The sequence below is a fragment of the Rana temporaria genome, chromosome 8 (assembly GCF_905171775.1).
Source record: "Rana temporaria chromosome 8, aRanTem1.1, whole genome shotgun sequence".
NCBI lineage: Eukaryota > Metazoa > Chordata > Amphibia > Anura > Ranidae > Rana > Rana temporaria.
In genome coordinates this window covers 155289299-155303060 of record NC_053496.1, presented here as the reverse complement: position 1 = coordinate 155303060, position 13762 = coordinate 155289299, and the positions used below count along the sequence as shown (strand labels likewise).

Here is a 13762-nt window from a genome sequence, read left to right as displayed (position 1 = left end):
GTTTTACTCTAAGGTAGTTGAAGAGTTCAGTACAGCGGAGGCCAAATTTCTCTTGCAGGTGAGCAAACGGTAACAGTGACCCGTCTTGGAGGATATCTCCAAGGAGAGCTACTCCCTGAGACTTCCAGTTCGTGAGGGAGAGGTCTGTCGTGAAGTGTTGTAAAATGTCAATTGGGAGAGGTGGGGAGAAGGTGTGTTCAGAAGTGTTGCCCATGGTTGTAAGTTTACGCCATGCCATGGCGGCTGTTTTCATAGTTGGTGGGAGTGAGCTGGAGATGGGGACTCCTAGTGGGGTGCCCAGTACCCAACTCTGTAGGTCGTGGCGTTGGAGTAAAGCTGATTCCAGACGGCTCCAAGGAGCATCCGGAGGCGCCTGAAACCAGTCCCGAAGCTGAGTCATAACTGATGCCCAATAGTAGTCTTCGAAGTCTATAGATCCGGCCCCACCCGCTAGTTTATGTTTGGTCAGCATGTGCTGTGCGCAACGGGGTTTTTTCCCCTGCCACAATAGCCTGTTGAGTAGTGTTTGGAGGGATCTAAAATAAGATTTGGGAATGGGTATAGGCATAGCCCGAAATAAGTAAAGTACCTGGGGCAGGTACATCATTTTAAAAGCTGCTAACCTTCCTGACCAGGACAGTTCGTGTTTGGCAAGGGTCTGTACGTCGATTTGGAGTTTGGCAAGGAAGGGTTTGAAGTTGGTTGTGAAGAGATTTTTCGATTTTCTTGTGAGTTTGATCCCCAGGTATGATATGTCACTGTCGGCCCATGCAAAGGGACAGTTAATTTGTAGTAGGTTTTTTGTGGTGGCATCCAATCCCAAGTCCAATACATAAGATTTAGTGGTGTTCACTTTATAGTAAGAGACTTTACTAAACCATTGCAGAGTGTTGTGGGTCTCTACTAGGGAGGACGTGGGATTGGACAACATGAGGATAACATCATCCGCAAAAAGACTTATTTTGTGGTGATGTGGGCCGATCCTGAAGCCAGTTATTTTAGGATTCAGTCGTATGTGCTCTGCCAGGGGTTCGATTAGTAGGTTGAAAATCAACGGGGAAAGGGGGCACCCCTGTCTCGTACCGTTAGATATGTCAAACGGCCTGGAAAGCATGCCCTCTGAGAATACCCTGGCTGAGGGTGTGGTGTACAGAGCTAAGAGGGCATTCAGGATCTGGCCTTTAAATCCGAATTTTTCGAGGACTTGTTGAAGGTAGCCCCAGTGTATCCGGTCGAACGCCTTCTCTGCGTCCAAAGATAGGAGCAGAGAAGGCGTTCCAGTGGACTCGGCATAGTGAAGTATGTCAATAAGTCGTCTGGTGGCGTCCGAAGTTTGCCTACCCGTCGTAAATCCGGATTGGTCCCTGTGAATTAACGTGGGCATTATGTCAATCAGTCTTGTGGCTAGTGTCTTCGCATAAATCTTTAAGTCAAGGTTTAAAAGCGAGATGGGGCGGAAGTTTTGCGGGTGTATGGGGTCTTTCCCTGGTTTGGGCAAAGTGACTATTACTGCTTGTAAGGACTCTTTCGGGAATTTAGAGGAGGAGGCTGCAGTATTGAAAAGGGAAGTCAGGTGGGGGGCTAGTATGTCGCCATATTGTTTGTAGTATTCCCCTGAGAGGCCATCTGGGCCCGGTGATTTCCCCTTTGGGAGTGATGCTATCGTGGCTAGTACCTCCTGGGTAGTGAAGGGATCATTTAAGCGGGACAGTTGTTCTATCTTCAGTTCAGGTAGAGCTACATGGTCAAGAAATCGTTTGATATCGTCGGAAGTAGGTTGGTGTGTGTTAGAGTCGCGGTTTAAATTATAAAGGTCACTGTAGTAGTCGCTGAAAGCGTCCGCTATCTTTTGGGGGTCTCTAAGTTCTGCTTTTGTGTGAGGATGGAATAAATGGTCTATTTTACTCTTTATTCTGCGGCCTTTGATTCTCCGGGCAAGGGCCTTGCCCGCTTTATTAGACGTGGAGTACGAGATGGCCTTCAGCTTTCTCTGCATACTCTCAAAGGAGTGCAGAAGAAGAAGCCTTAGTTTCTGCCTCAGGGATAATATGTGCGCCGATTGTGATGGTAGAGTGTGCGATTTGTTTCGCGTCTCTAGGTCATCTATCTGGGAGGTAAGGGAGTCTATCTGTTGCAGTCTTTTTTTTTTATACTGGGAGCTGGTCTTTATCAACACTCCCCTGATAAATGCTTTGTGTGCATTCCACACCATACCCTGATCCGACACAGAGCCGACATTGTCGTTAAAGTATTCCCGCAATTCATCTGTGATTCCTGGAGAGTAGGAGGGGTGTTGCAATAAAAAGTTGTTCGCTCTCCAGAGAGATGTTTGCGTTCGTCTCGGCAGATCTGCCAGAGAGAGCGTGATGGGGGCGTGGTCGGACCAGGATATGGTATGGATGTCCGCTGCACTAACCTCCTGTAGTAACCACTTGTCTATCAAAAATAGGTCAATGCGCGTGTACGTACCATGGAAGGGAGAGAAATAGGAGTAATCCCTCTCCGCCCCATGCACGCACCTCCATACATCAAAAAGATCCTGTTTGCTCATGAATGCCTTCAGAGGGGACTCTCTGCGTTTTGCCGCAGAGGTGGAGTCTATATGGACCTCCGGTACAATATTTAAGTCGCCACAAAGTAGTAGTCGACCTTGCCTTATGGGAGAAATTATGGCCATCAATTTTCGCAAGAATCTCATCTGCTTGGCATTCGGAGCGTATACATTAACTAAGGTGAACACAACATTGTTAATGGTACAAATAAGGATTATAAAGCGACCCTCCGGGTCAATGATCGACTGTTTCAGTTGGAATGCAATCGAGTCCTTGATTGCAATCAGCACCCCTCTCTTCTTGGAGGTAAACGGTGCGGAGAAAACCTGGTTAAAATGTTTATGCTTGCAGACCGGAGCCGCTGTGGACATGAAGTGAGTTTCCTGAACACACACAATATCACACTGTAGGTCCAGGGCCGTCTTCCATAAGGAGTGTCTCTTGGCCGGGTGGTTAAGCCCGTTGGCATTAATGGACAGAATGTTGAGTGGCATTATGAGGTGTGTGTGTCCAGGAGCTGGACTAGTCACTTACGGTTAGATGTGGGCTACGGATAGCTGTGTCTCGGAACTTGGTAGTGGATGACACCCAGCGAGTCCCAAGGTGGTCAGGCGTTTGTGGGAAATCGACGTTGGTAGGTTGTATCTGTAAAAAGGCAAAGTTATTCTGAGGAAACGGAGTAAGGTCTAGGTCAATCGGATTCTGGACAGTAACTGAATCAGGTGGGACGTCCACCAACAGAGTCAAACGGTGGGATAGAGGGCAGATACACCCAGCTAAGCCACTATGAGGGGATCAAAGTCAAATCAGAGTGAAGCAGTAACACTTAAACAAAAACAGTGAGCAAAACAAATGGAGGAAAGGCTGGTAGCCGAGGGGCAATAACATGGTAGATATAGAGGCCCAATGATCTCAAAAGCCGAACGGCTTATTAGGTAGCCTGCGTAGCAGGAGAGTGCCGTGGTGGGCGCTGTCCCCTTTGGGCCAGGGGAGTCTCCGGAGGGTGTGGCGGATCAGGAAGTATCCCCCAAGTATGGAGCAGTTGAAGCCCCTTTTCCAGGCTATGAATCACATGAGTAGCTCCATTTTTGTTGATCAGCAGTGTGGCTGGGTATCTCCATTTGAATTGAATCTTGTGGTTATGTAACCCTTTAGTAACAGGATTGAGTTGCCTCCTCAGTTGCAGAGTGAATTTGGATAAATCAGCGTATAGGGAGACGCCTTCATATGGCCCAGGGAGCTGTGGGTTAAGTCTTGCTGTTATGAGGAGTCTTTCCTTTACATGGAAAAAATGAACTCTCATGAGCACATCTCTGGGTACCGAGGCAGCAAGGTGCGATGGCTTTGCGATTCTGTGGATACGGTCCACAATTAGATCTCTAGGTGCCGCATCTGGGAGGATTGCATGCATTAATTCTTTGGCGTATCTAGGTAGATCGATCGGAAGGATCGATTCAGGGATTCCTCTCAGTTTTACGTTGTTTCGTCTGGATCTGTCCTCCAAATCTGCGATTTTGCGCCTCATCCAGGACTGCTCATCTTTCACTTCATGCATGGAGTCTATGAGGTCATTTACAGTTGAGGTGCATTCCTCCATGCTATCTTCCAGGTGGGTAACTCTATCATCTATTGCATGCATGTCAGCCGACATTTTAGTAAATAAGGAGGACAGATCAGACATTAAGGATCCCTGTAGTGAGAGCAGCATGTCTTTTAGAGTCGTGTCCATGACTGGCTGGCCTGAGGTGGGGAAAGACGCCATGGATGACTGTAAGGCCTGGTTGGATTTCAGGGGACTAAAAGCCTGGGGCTCAATTAGTGATGAGGCCGCCGGCTGGCTTTCCAGCCGCATTCGGGCTTTGGCCGGGCTTCCTGTGAGGGGATTATCACCCGCTCTGGTAGTAGGGGACAGCGGAGGTCTGTGGGCGGCATTCGTCTCCGGGATCTCGTCAGGGAGATCCGTGTAGGCCTCTGGAGCCGCCGCCGCGCCGCCGCCATGTTTGGTCTGACTGACCTTGTGCTGTGGCGTGGAGAAGAACGCCGTCAGCTTCTTGGGTTGCGGATCCGTCATCCGCTTTCTGGACATTGTTCCCCGTGTCCTCCGGTCGTTGCTGAGTGAGGATGGCACTCGATGGTGAAGCTGATAGGGCCTGTGTAGCTTCTCTTTTCCCCTCGGACTGACGAGCTCTCAGTCTAGGCAGCCATCTCCGGCGCTGGCAGACCACGCCCCCTGTTTTGGTGGAGTCTTGAATCTCTTTTTTCCCCCAGTCTTTCTTCCATGCTATCTTCAAGAGAGTTAAGGACAGCCATGGTTATCGCCTATGGCCACATCACCTTGAAAGCGCCCGATCTCGTCTGATCTCGGAGGCTAAGCAGGGTCGGGCCTGGTTAGTACCTAGATGGGAGACCGCCTGGGAATACCAGGTGCTGTAGGCTTTTTTGTTTTGGTGGAGTCTTGAATCTCTTTTTTCCCCCAGTCTTTCTTCCATGCTATCTTCAAGAGAGTTAAGGACAGCCATGGTTATCGCCTACGGCCACATCACCTTGAAAGCACCCGATCTCGTCTGATCTCGGAGGCTAAGCAGGGTCGGGCCTGGTTAGTACCTGGATGGGAGACCGCCTGGGAATACCAGGTGCTGTAGGCTTTTTTGTTTTGGTGGAGTCTTGAATCTCTTTTTTCCCCCAGTCTTTCTTCCATGCTATCTTCAAGAGAGTTAAGGACAGCCATGGTTATCGCCTACGGCCACATCACCTTGAAAGCGCCCGATCTCGTCTGATCTCGGAGGCTAAGCAGGGTCGGGCCTGGTTAGTACCTGGATGGGAGACCGCCTGGGAATACCAGGTGCTGTAGGCTTTTTTGTTTTGGTGGAGTCTTGAATCTCTTTTTTCCCCCAGTCTTTCTTCCATGCTATCTTCAAGAGAGTTAAGGACAGCCATGGTTATCGCCTACGGCCACATCACCTTGAAAGCGCCCGATCTCGTCTGATCTCGGAGGCGAAGCAGGGTCGGGCCTGGTTAGTACCTGGATGGGAGACCGCCTGGGAATACCAGGTGCTGTAGGCTTTTTTGTTTTGGTGGAGTCTTGAATCTCTTTTTTCCCCCAGTCTTTCTTCCATGCTATCTTCAAGAGAGTTAAGGACAGCCATGGTTATCGCCTACGGCCACATCACCTTGAAAGCGCCCGATCTCGTCTGATCTCGGAGGCTAAGCAGGGTCGGGCCTGGTTAGTACCTGGATGGGAGACCGCCTGGGAATACCAGGTGCTGTAGGCTTCTTTGTTTTGGTGGAGTCTTGAATCTCTTTTTTCCCCCAGTCTTTCTTCCATGCTATCTTCAAGAGAGTTAAGGACAGCCATGGTTATCGCCTACGGCCACATCACCTTGAAAGCGCCCGATCTCGTCTGATCTCGGAGGCTAAGCAGGGTCGGGCCTGGTTAGTACCTGGATGGGAGACCGCCTGGGAATACCAGGTGCTGTAGGCTTTTTTGTTTTGGTGGAGTCTTGAATCTCTTTTTTCCCCCAGTCTTTCTTCCATGCTATCTTCAAGAGAGTTAAGGACAGCCATGGTTATCGCCTACGGCCACATCACCTTGAAAGCGCCCGATCTCGTCTGATCTCGGAGGCTAAGCAGGGTCGGGCCTGGTTAGTACCTGGATGGGAGACCGCCTGGGAATACCAGGTGCTGTAGGCTTTTTTGTTTTGGTGGAGTCTTGAATCTCTTTTTTCCCCCAGTCTTTCTTCCATGCTATCTTCAAGAGAGTTAAGGACAGCCATGGTTATCGCCTACGGCCACATCACCTTGAAAGCGCCCGATCTCGTCTGATCTCGGAGGCTAAGCAGGGTCGGGCCTGGTTAGTACCTGGATGGGAGACCGCCTGGGAATACCAGGTGCTGTAGGCTTTTTTGTTTTGGTGGAGTCTTGAATCTCTTTTTTCCCCCAGTCTTTCTTCCATGCTATCTTCAAGAGAGTTAAGGACAGCCATGGTTATTGCCTACGGCCACATCACCTTGAAAGCGCCCGATCTCGTCTGATCTCGGAGGCTAAGCAGGGTTGGGCCTGGTTAGTACCTGGATGGGAGACCGCCTGGGAATACCAGGTGCTGTAGGCTTTTTTGTTTTGGTGGAGTCTTGAATCTCTTTTTTCCCCCAGTCTTTCTTCCATGCTATCTTCAAGAGAGTTAAGGACAGCCATGGTTATCGCCTACGGCCACATCACCTTGAAAGCGCCCGATCTCGTCTGATCTCGGAGGCTAAGCAGGGTCGGGCCTGGTTAGTACCTGGATGGGAGACCGCCTGGGAATACCAGGTGCTGTAGGCTTTTTTGTTTTGGTGGAGTCTTGAATCTCTTTTTTCCCCCAGTCTTTCTTCCATGCTATCTTCAAGAGAGTTAAGGACAGCCATGGTTATCGCCTACGGCCACATCACCTTGAAAGCGCCCGATCTCGTCTGATCTCGGAGGCTAAGCAGGGTCGGGCCTGGTTAGTACCTGGATGGGAGACCGCCTGGGAATACCAGGTGCTGTAGGCTTTTTTGTTTTGATGGAGTCTTGAATCTCTTTTTTCCCCCAGTCTTTCTTCCATGCTATCTTCAAGAGAGTTAAGGACAGCCATGGTCATCGCCTACGGCCACATCACCTTGAAAGCGCCCGATCTCGTCTGATCTCGGAGGCTAAGCAGGGTCGGGCCTGGTTAGTACCTGGATGGGAGACCGCCTGGGAATATCAGGTGCTGTAGGCTTTTTTGTTTTGGTGGAGTCTTGAATCTCTTTTTTCCCCCAGTCTTTCTTCCATGCTATCTTCAAGAGAGTTAAGGACAGCCATGGTTATCGCCTACGGCCACATCACCTTGAAAGCGCCCGATCTCGTCTGATCTCGGAGGCTAAGCAGGGTCGGGCCTGGTTAGTACCTGGATGGGAGACCGCCTGGGAATACCAGGTGCTGTAGGCTTTTTTGTTTTGGTGGAGTCTTGAATCTCTTTTTTCCCCCAGTCTTTCTTCCATGCTATCTTCAAGAGAGTTAAGGACAGCCATGGTTATCGCCTACGGCCACATCACCTTGAAAGCGCCCGATCTCGGAGGCTAAGCAGGGTCGGGCCTGGTTAGTACCTGGATGGGAGACCGCCTGGGAATACCAGGTGCTGTAGGCTTTTTTGTTTTGGTGGAGTCTTGAATCTCTTTTTTCCCCCAGTCTTTCTTCCATGCTATCTTCAAGAGAGTTAAGGACAGCCATGGTTATCGCCTACGGCCACATCACCTTGAAAGCGCCCGATCTCGTCTGATCTCGGAGGCTAAGCAGGGTCGGCCTGGTTAGTACCTGGATTGGAGACCGCCTGGGAATACCAGGTGCTGTAGGTTTTTTGTTTTGGTGGAGTCTTGAATCTCTTTTTTCCCCCAGTCTTTCTTCCATGCTATCTTCAAGAGAGTTAAGGACAGCCAAGGTTATCGCCTACGGCCACATCACCTTGAAAGCGCCCGATCTCGTCTGATCTCGGAGGCTAAGCAGGGTCGGGCCTGGTTAGTACCTGGATGGGAGACCGCCTGGGAATACCAGGTGCTGTAGGCTTTTTTGTTTTGGTGGAGTCTTGAATCTCTTTTTTCCCCCAGTCTTTCTTCCATGCTATCTTCAAGAGAGTTAAGGACAGCCATGGTTATCGCCTATGGCCACATCACCTTGAAAGCGCCCGATCTCGTCTGATCTCGGAGGCTAAGCAGGGTCGGGCCTGGTTAGTACCTAGATGGGAGACCGCCTGGGAATACCAGGTGCTGTAGGCTTTTTTGTTTTGGTGGAGTCTTGAATCTCTTTTTTCCCCCAGTCTTTCTTCCATGCTATCTTCAAGAGAGTTAAGGACAGCCATGGTTATCGCCTACGGCCACATCACCTTGAAAGCACCCGATCTCGTCTGATCTCGGAGGCTAAGCAGGGTCGGGCCTGGTTAGTACCTGGATGGGAGACCGCCTGGGAATACCAGGTGCTGTAGGCTTTTTTGTTTTGGTGGAGTCTTGAATCTCTTTTTTCCCCCAGTCTTTCTTCCATGCTATCTTCAAGAGAGTTAAGGACAGCCATGGTTATCGCCTACGGCCACATCACCTTGAAAGCGCCCGATCTCGTCTGATCTCGGAGGCTAAGCAGGGTCGGGCCTGGTTAGTACCTGGATGGGAGACCGCCTGGGAATACCAGGTGCTGTAGGCTTTTTTGTTTTGGTGGAGTCTTGAATCTCTTTTTTCCCCCAGTCTTTCTTCCATGCTATCTTCAAGAGAGTTAAGGACAGCCATGGTTATCGCCTACGGCCACATCACCTTGAAAGCGCCCGATCTCGTCTGATCTCGGAGGCTAAGCAGGGTCGGGCCTGGTTAGTACCTGGATGGGAGACCGCCTGGGAATACCAGGTGCTGTAGGCTTTTTTGTTTTGGTGGAGTCTTGAATCTCTTTTTTCCCCCAGTCTTTCTTCCATGCTATCTTCAAGAGAGTTAAGGACAGCCATGGTTATCGCCTACGGCCACATCACCTTGAAAGCGCCCGATCTCGTCTGATCTCGGAGGCTAAGCAGGGTCGGGCCTGGTTAGTACCTGGATGGGAGACCGCCTGGGAATACCAGGTGCTGTAGGCTTTTTTGTTTTGGTGGAGTCTTGAATCTCTTTTTTCCCCCAGTCTTTCTTCCATGCTATCTTCAAGAGAGTTAAGGACAGCCATGGTTATTGCCTACGGCCACATCACCTTGAAAGCGCCCGATCTCGTCTGATCTCGGAGGCTAAGCAGGGTTGGGCCTGGTTAGTACCTGGATGGGAGACCGCCTGGGAATACCAGGTGCTGTAGGCTTTTTTGTTTTGGTGGAGTCTTGAATCTCTTTTTTCCCCCAGTCTTTCTTCCATGCTATCTTCAAGAGAGTTAAGGACAGCCATGGTTATCGCCTACGGCCACATCACCTTGAAAGCGCCCGATCTCGTCTGATCTCGGAGGCTAAGCATTGTCGGGCCTGGTTAGTACCTGGATGGGAGACCGCCTGGGAATACCAGGTGCTGTAGGCTTTTTTGTTTTGGTGGAGTCTTGAATCTCTTTTTTCCCCCAGTCTTTCTTCCATGCTATCTTCAAGAGAGTTAAGGACAGCCATGGTTATTGCCTACGGCCACATCACCTTGAAAGCGCCCGATCTCGTCTGATCTCGGAGGCTAAGCAGGGTCGGGCCTGGTTAGTACCTGGATGGGAGACCGCCTGGGAATACCAGGTGCTGTAGGCTTTTTTGTTTTGATGGAGTCTTGAATCTCTTTTTTCCCCCAGTCTTTCTTCCATGCTATCTTCAAGAGAGTTAAGGACAGCCATGGTCATCGCCTACGGCCACATCACCTTGAAAGCGCCCGATCTCGTCTGATCTCGGAGGCTAAGCAGGGTCGGGCCTGGTTAGTACCTGGATGGGAGACCGCCTGGGAATATCAGGTGCTGTAGGCTTTTTTGTTTTGGTGGAGTCTTGAATCTCTTTTTTCCCCCAGTCTTTCTTCCATGCTATCTTCAAGAGAGTTAAGGACAGCCATGGTTATCGCCTACGGCCACATCACCTTGAAAGCGCCCGATCTCGTCTGATCTCGGAGGCTAAGCAGGGTCGGGCCTGGTTAGTACCTGGATGGGAGACCGCCTGGGAATACCAGGTGCTGTAGGCTTTTTTGTTTTGGTGGAGTCTTGAATCTCTTTTTTCCCCCAGTCTTTCTTCCATGCTATCTTCAAGAGAGTTAAGGACAGCCATGGTTATCGCCTACGGCCACATCACCTTGAAAGCGCCTGATCTCGGAGGCTAAGCAGGGTCGGGCCTGGTTAGTACCTGGATGGGAGACCGCCTGGGAATACCAGGTGCTGTAGGCTTTTTTGTTTTGGTGGAGTCTTGAATCTCTTTTTTCCCCCAGTCTTTCTTCCATGCTATCTTCAAGAGAGTTAAGGACAGCCATGGTTATCGCCTACGGCCACATCACCTTGAAAGCGCCCGATCTCGTCTGATCTCGGAGGCTAAGCAGGGTCGGCCTGGTTAGTACCTGGATTGGAGACCGCCTGGGAATACCAGGTGCTGTAGGTTTTTTGTTTTGGTGGAGTCTTGAATCTCTTTTTTCCCCCAGTCTTTCTTCCATGCTATCTTCAAGAGAGTTAAGGACAGCCAAGGTTATCGCCTACGGCCACATCACCTTGAAAGCGCCCGATCTCGTCTGATCTCGGAGGCTAAGCAGGGTCGGGCCTGGTTAGTACCTGGATGGGAGACCGCCTGGGAATACCAGGTGCTGTAGGCTTTTTTGTTTTGGTGGAGTCTTGAATCTCTTTTTTCCCCCCAGTCTTTCTTCCATGCTATCTTCAAGAGAGTTAAGGACAGCCATGGTTATCGCCTACGGCCACATCACCTTGAAAGCGCCCGATCTCGTCTGATCTCGGAGGCTAAGCAGGGTCGGGCCTGGTTAGTACCTGGATGGGAGACCGCCTGGCAATACCAGGTGCTGTAGGCTTTTTTGTTTTGGTGGAGTCTTGAATCTCTTTTTTCCCCCAGTCTTTCTTCCATGCTATCTTCAAGAGAGTTAAGGACAGCCATGGTTATCGCCTACGGCCACATCACCTTGAAAGCGCCCGATCTCGTCTGATCTCGGAGGCTAAGCAGGGTCGGGCCTGGTTAGTACCTGGATGGGAGACCGCCTGGGAATACCAGGTGCTGTAGGCTTTTTTGTTTTGGTGGAGTCTTGAATCTCTTTTTTCCCCCAGTCTTTCTTCCATGCTATCTTCAAGAGAGTTAAGGACAGCCATGGTTATCGCCTACGGCCACATCACCTTGAAAGCGCCCGATCTCGTCTGATCTCGGAGGCTAAGCAGGGTCGGGCCTGGTTAGTACCTGGATGGGAGACCGCCTGGGAATACCAGGTGCTGTAGGCTTTTTTGTTTTGGTGGAGTCTTGAATCTCTTTTTTCCCCCAGTCTTTCTTCCATGCTATCTTCAAGAGAGTTAAGGACAGCCATGGTTATCGCCTACGGCCACATCACCTTGAAAGCGCCCGATCTCGTCTGATCTCGGAGGCTAAGCAGGGTCGGGCCTGGTTAGTACCTGGATGGGAGACCGCCTGGGAATACCAGGTGCTGTAGGCTTTTTTGTTTTGGTGGAGTCTTGAATCTCTTTTTTCCCCCAGTCTTTCTTCCATGCTATCTTCAAGAGAGTTAAGGACAGCCATGGTTATCGCCTATGGCCACATCACCTTGAAAGCGCCCGATCTCGTCTGATCTCGGAGGCTAAGCAGGGTCGGGCCTGGTTAGTACCTAGATGGGAGACCGCCTGGGAATACCAGGTGCTGTAGGCTTTTTTGTTTTGGTGGAGTCTTGAATCTCTTTTTTCCCCCAGTCTTTCTTCCATGCTATCTTCAAGAGAGTTAAGGACAGCCATGGTTATCGCCTACGGCCACATCACCTTGAAAGCACCCGATCTCGTCTGATCTCGGAGGCTAAGCAGGGTCGGGCCTGGTTAGTACCTGGATGGGAGACCGCCTGGGAATACCAGGTGCTGTAGGCTTTTTTGTTTTGGTGGAGTCTTGAATCTCTTTTTTCCCCCAGTCTTTCTTCCATGCTATCTTCAAGAGAGTTAAGGACAGCCATGGTTATCGCCTACGGCCACATCACCTTGAAAGCGCCCGATCTCGTCTGATCTCGGAGGCTAAGCAGGGTCGGGCCTGGTTAGTACCTGGATGGGAGACCGCCTGGGAATACCAGGTGCTGTAGGCTTTTTTGTTTTGGTGGAGTCTTGAATCTCTTTTTTCCCCCAGTCTTTCTTCCATGCTATCTTCAAGAGAGTTAAGGACAGCCATGGTTATCGCCTACGGCCACATCACCTTGAAAGCGCCCGATCTCGTCTGATCTCGGAGGCTAAGCAGGGTCGGGCCTGGTTAGTACCTGGATGGGAGACCGCCTGGGAATACCAGGTGCTGTAGGCTTTTTTGTTTTGGTGGAGTCTTGAATCTCTTTTTTCCCCCAGTCTTTCTTCCATGCTATCTTCAAGAGAGTTAAGGACAGCCATGGTTATCGCCTACGGCCACATCACCTTGAAAGCGCCCGATCTCGTCTGATCTCGGAGGCTAAGCAGGGTCGGGCCTGGTTAGTACCTGGATGGGAGACCGCCTGGGAATACCAGGTGCTGTAGGCTTTTTTGTTTTGGTGGAGTCTTGAATCTCTTTTTTCCCCCAGTCTTTCTTCCATGCTATCTTCAAGAGAGTTAAGGACAGCCATGGTTATCGCCTACGGCCACATCACCTTGAAAGCGCCCGATCTCGTCTGATCTCGGAGGCTAAGCAGGGTCGGGCCTGGTTAGTACCTGGATGGGAGACCGCCTGGGAATACCAGGTGCTGTAGGCTTTTTTGTTTTGGTGGAGTCTTTAATCTCTTTTTTCCCCCAGTCTTTCTTCCATGCTATCTTCCAGAGGGTTAAGGACAGCCATGGTTATCGCCTACGGCCACATCACCTTGAAAGCGCCCGATCTCGTCTGATCTCGGAGGCTAAGCAGGGTCGGGCCTGGTTAGTACCTGGATGGGAGACCGCCTGGGAATACCAGGTGCTGTAGGCTTTTTTGTTTTGGTGGAGTCTTGAATCTCTTTTTTCCCCCAGTCTTTCTTCCATGCTATCTTCAAGAGAGTTAAGGACAGCCATGGTTATCGCCTACGGCCACATCACCTTGAAAGCGCCCGATCTCGTCTGATCTCGGAGGCTAAGCAGGGTCGGGCCTGGTTAGTACCTGGATGGGAGACCGCCTGGGAATACCAGGTGCTGTAGGCTTTTTTGTTTTGGTGGAGTCTTGAATCTCTTTTTTCCCCCAGTCTTTCTTCCATGCTATCTTCAAGAGAGTTAAGGACAGCCATGGTTATCGCCTACGGCCACATCACCTTGAAAGCGCCCGATCTCGTCTGATCTCGGAGGCTAAGCAGGGTCGGGCCTGGTTAGTACCTGGATGGGAGACCGCCTGGGAATACCAGGTGCTGTAGGCTTTTTTGTTTTGGTGGAGTCCTTGAATCTCTTTTTTCCCCCAGTCTTTCTTCCATGCTATCTTCAAGAGAGTTAAGGACAGCCATGGTTATCGCCTACGGCCACATCACCTTGAAAGCGCCCGATCTCGTCTGATCTCGGAGGCTAAGCAGGGTCGGGCCTGGTTAGTACCTGGATGGGAGACCGCCTGGGAATACCAGGTGCTGTAGGCTTTTTTTGTTGTGGTGGAG

At 50.7% G+C, this 13762-nt stretch overlaps 1 protein-coding gene, 39 non-coding genes and 4 pseudogenes across 40 annotated transcripts in view; all 44 read left to right on the top strand.

The window, feature by feature from the left end:
* Positions 1–13762, top strand: part of LOC120909248 — a 65495-nt gene that overhangs the window by 38796 nt on the left and 12937 nt on the right. The gene's annotated exons all lie outside the window — the stretch shown is intronic.
* LOC120911973 lies at positions 4870–4988 on the top strand. Its single transcript, XR_005742739.1, has one exon. It is a non-coding gene; the product is annotated as a 5S ribosomal RNA (ribosomal RNA).
* Positions 5079–5197, top strand: LOC120912326. The gene has a single exon (XR_005743044.1). It is a non-coding gene; the product is annotated as a 5S ribosomal RNA (ribosomal RNA).
* On the top strand, positions 5288–5406 carry LOC120911669. The gene has a single exon (XR_005742443.1). It is a non-coding gene; the product is annotated as a 5S ribosomal RNA (ribosomal RNA).
* On the top strand, positions 5497–5615 carry LOC120911941. Its single transcript, XR_005742708.1, has one exon. It is a non-coding gene; the product is annotated as a 5S ribosomal RNA (ribosomal RNA).
* LOC120911668 lies at positions 5706–5824 on the top strand. The gene has a single exon (XR_005742442.1). It is a non-coding gene; the product is annotated as a 5S ribosomal RNA (ribosomal RNA).
* Positions 5915–6033, top strand: LOC120911667. The gene has a single exon (XR_005742441.1). It is a non-coding gene; the product is annotated as a 5S ribosomal RNA (ribosomal RNA).
* Positions 6124–6242, top strand: LOC120911665. The gene has a single exon (XR_005742439.1). It is a non-coding gene; the product is annotated as a 5S ribosomal RNA (ribosomal RNA).
* Positions 6333–6451, top strand: LOC120911664. The gene has a single exon (XR_005742438.1). It is a non-coding gene; the product is annotated as a 5S ribosomal RNA (ribosomal RNA).
* LOC120912545 lies at positions 6542–6660 on the top strand. Its single transcript, XR_005743098.1, has one exon. It is a non-coding gene; the product is annotated as a 5S ribosomal RNA (ribosomal RNA).
* On the top strand, positions 6751–6869 carry LOC120911663. The gene has a single exon (XR_005742437.1). It is a non-coding gene; the product is annotated as a 5S ribosomal RNA (ribosomal RNA).
* Positions 6960–7078, top strand: LOC120911662. The gene has a single exon (XR_005742436.1). It is a non-coding gene; the product is annotated as a 5S ribosomal RNA (ribosomal RNA).
* LOC120911906 lies at positions 7169–7287 on the top strand. The gene has a single exon (XR_005742675.1). It is a non-coding gene; the product is annotated as a 5S ribosomal RNA (ribosomal RNA).
* Positions 7378–7496, top strand: LOC120911661. Its single transcript, XR_005742435.1, has one exon. It is a non-coding gene; the product is annotated as a 5S ribosomal RNA (ribosomal RNA).
* On the top strand, positions 7587–7695 carry LOC120912356 (annotated as a pseudogene).
* LOC120912350 lies at positions 7786–7903 on the top strand (annotated as a pseudogene).
* Positions 7993–8111, top strand: LOC120911660. The gene has a single exon (XR_005742434.1). It is a non-coding gene; the product is annotated as a 5S ribosomal RNA (ribosomal RNA).
* LOC120911972 lies at positions 8202–8320 on the top strand. Its single transcript, XR_005742738.1, has one exon. It is a non-coding gene; the product is annotated as a 5S ribosomal RNA (ribosomal RNA).
* On the top strand, positions 8411–8529 carry LOC120912212. The gene has a single exon (XR_005742968.1). It is a non-coding gene; the product is annotated as a 5S ribosomal RNA (ribosomal RNA).
* Positions 8620–8738, top strand: LOC120911659. The gene has a single exon (XR_005742433.1). It is a non-coding gene; the product is annotated as a 5S ribosomal RNA (ribosomal RNA).
* LOC120911658 lies at positions 8829–8947 on the top strand. The gene has a single exon (XR_005742432.1). It is a non-coding gene; the product is annotated as a 5S ribosomal RNA (ribosomal RNA).
* Positions 9038–9156, top strand: LOC120911657. The gene has a single exon (XR_005742431.1). It is a non-coding gene; the product is annotated as a 5S ribosomal RNA (ribosomal RNA).
* LOC120912534 lies at positions 9247–9365 on the top strand. The gene has a single exon (XR_005743097.1). It is a non-coding gene; the product is annotated as a 5S ribosomal RNA (ribosomal RNA).
* Positions 9456–9574, top strand: LOC120912104. The gene has a single exon (XR_005742864.1). It is a non-coding gene; the product is annotated as a 5S ribosomal RNA (ribosomal RNA).
* LOC120911655 lies at positions 9665–9783 on the top strand. The gene has a single exon (XR_005742430.1). It is a non-coding gene; the product is annotated as a 5S ribosomal RNA (ribosomal RNA).
* Positions 9874–9992, top strand: LOC120911905. Its single transcript, XR_005742674.1, has one exon. It is a non-coding gene; the product is annotated as a 5S ribosomal RNA (ribosomal RNA).
* Positions 10083–10201, top strand: LOC120911653. The gene has a single exon (XR_005742428.1). It is a non-coding gene; the product is annotated as a 5S ribosomal RNA (ribosomal RNA).
* Positions 10292–10400, top strand: LOC120912373 (annotated as a pseudogene).
* On the top strand, positions 10491–10608 carry LOC120912349 (annotated as a pseudogene).
* On the top strand, positions 10698–10816 carry LOC120911652. The gene has a single exon (XR_005742427.1). It is a non-coding gene; the product is annotated as a 5S ribosomal RNA (ribosomal RNA).
* LOC120912157 lies at positions 10908–11026 on the top strand. Its single transcript, XR_005742915.1, has one exon. It is a non-coding gene; the product is annotated as a 5S ribosomal RNA (ribosomal RNA).
* Positions 11117–11235, top strand: LOC120911651. Its single transcript, XR_005742426.1, has one exon. It is a non-coding gene; the product is annotated as a 5S ribosomal RNA (ribosomal RNA).
* On the top strand, positions 11326–11444 carry LOC120911650. Its single transcript, XR_005742424.1, has one exon. It is a non-coding gene; the product is annotated as a 5S ribosomal RNA (ribosomal RNA).
* On the top strand, positions 11535–11653 carry LOC120911649. The gene has a single exon (XR_005742423.1). It is a non-coding gene; the product is annotated as a 5S ribosomal RNA (ribosomal RNA).
* LOC120911971 lies at positions 11744–11862 on the top strand. Its single transcript, XR_005742737.1, has one exon. It is a non-coding gene; the product is annotated as a 5S ribosomal RNA (ribosomal RNA).
* On the top strand, positions 11953–12071 carry LOC120912097. The gene has a single exon (XR_005742857.1). It is a non-coding gene; the product is annotated as a 5S ribosomal RNA (ribosomal RNA).
* Positions 12162–12280, top strand: LOC120911648. The gene has a single exon (XR_005742422.1). It is a non-coding gene; the product is annotated as a 5S ribosomal RNA (ribosomal RNA).
* Positions 12371–12489, top strand: LOC120911647. Its single transcript, XR_005742421.1, has one exon. It is a non-coding gene; the product is annotated as a 5S ribosomal RNA (ribosomal RNA).
* On the top strand, positions 12580–12698 carry LOC120911646. The gene has a single exon (XR_005742420.1). It is a non-coding gene; the product is annotated as a 5S ribosomal RNA (ribosomal RNA).
* On the top strand, positions 12789–12907 carry LOC120911644. Its single transcript, XR_005742419.1, has one exon. It is a non-coding gene; the product is annotated as a 5S ribosomal RNA (ribosomal RNA).
* On the top strand, positions 12998–13116 carry LOC120911643. Its single transcript, XR_005742418.1, has one exon. It is a non-coding gene; the product is annotated as a 5S ribosomal RNA (ribosomal RNA).
* On the top strand, positions 13207–13325 carry LOC120911641. The gene has a single exon (XR_005742416.1). It is a non-coding gene; the product is annotated as a 5S ribosomal RNA (ribosomal RNA).
* LOC120911640 lies at positions 13416–13534 on the top strand. Its single transcript, XR_005742415.1, has one exon. It is a non-coding gene; the product is annotated as a 5S ribosomal RNA (ribosomal RNA).
* LOC120911639 lies at positions 13626–13744 on the top strand. The gene has a single exon (XR_005742414.1). It is a non-coding gene; the product is annotated as a 5S ribosomal RNA (ribosomal RNA).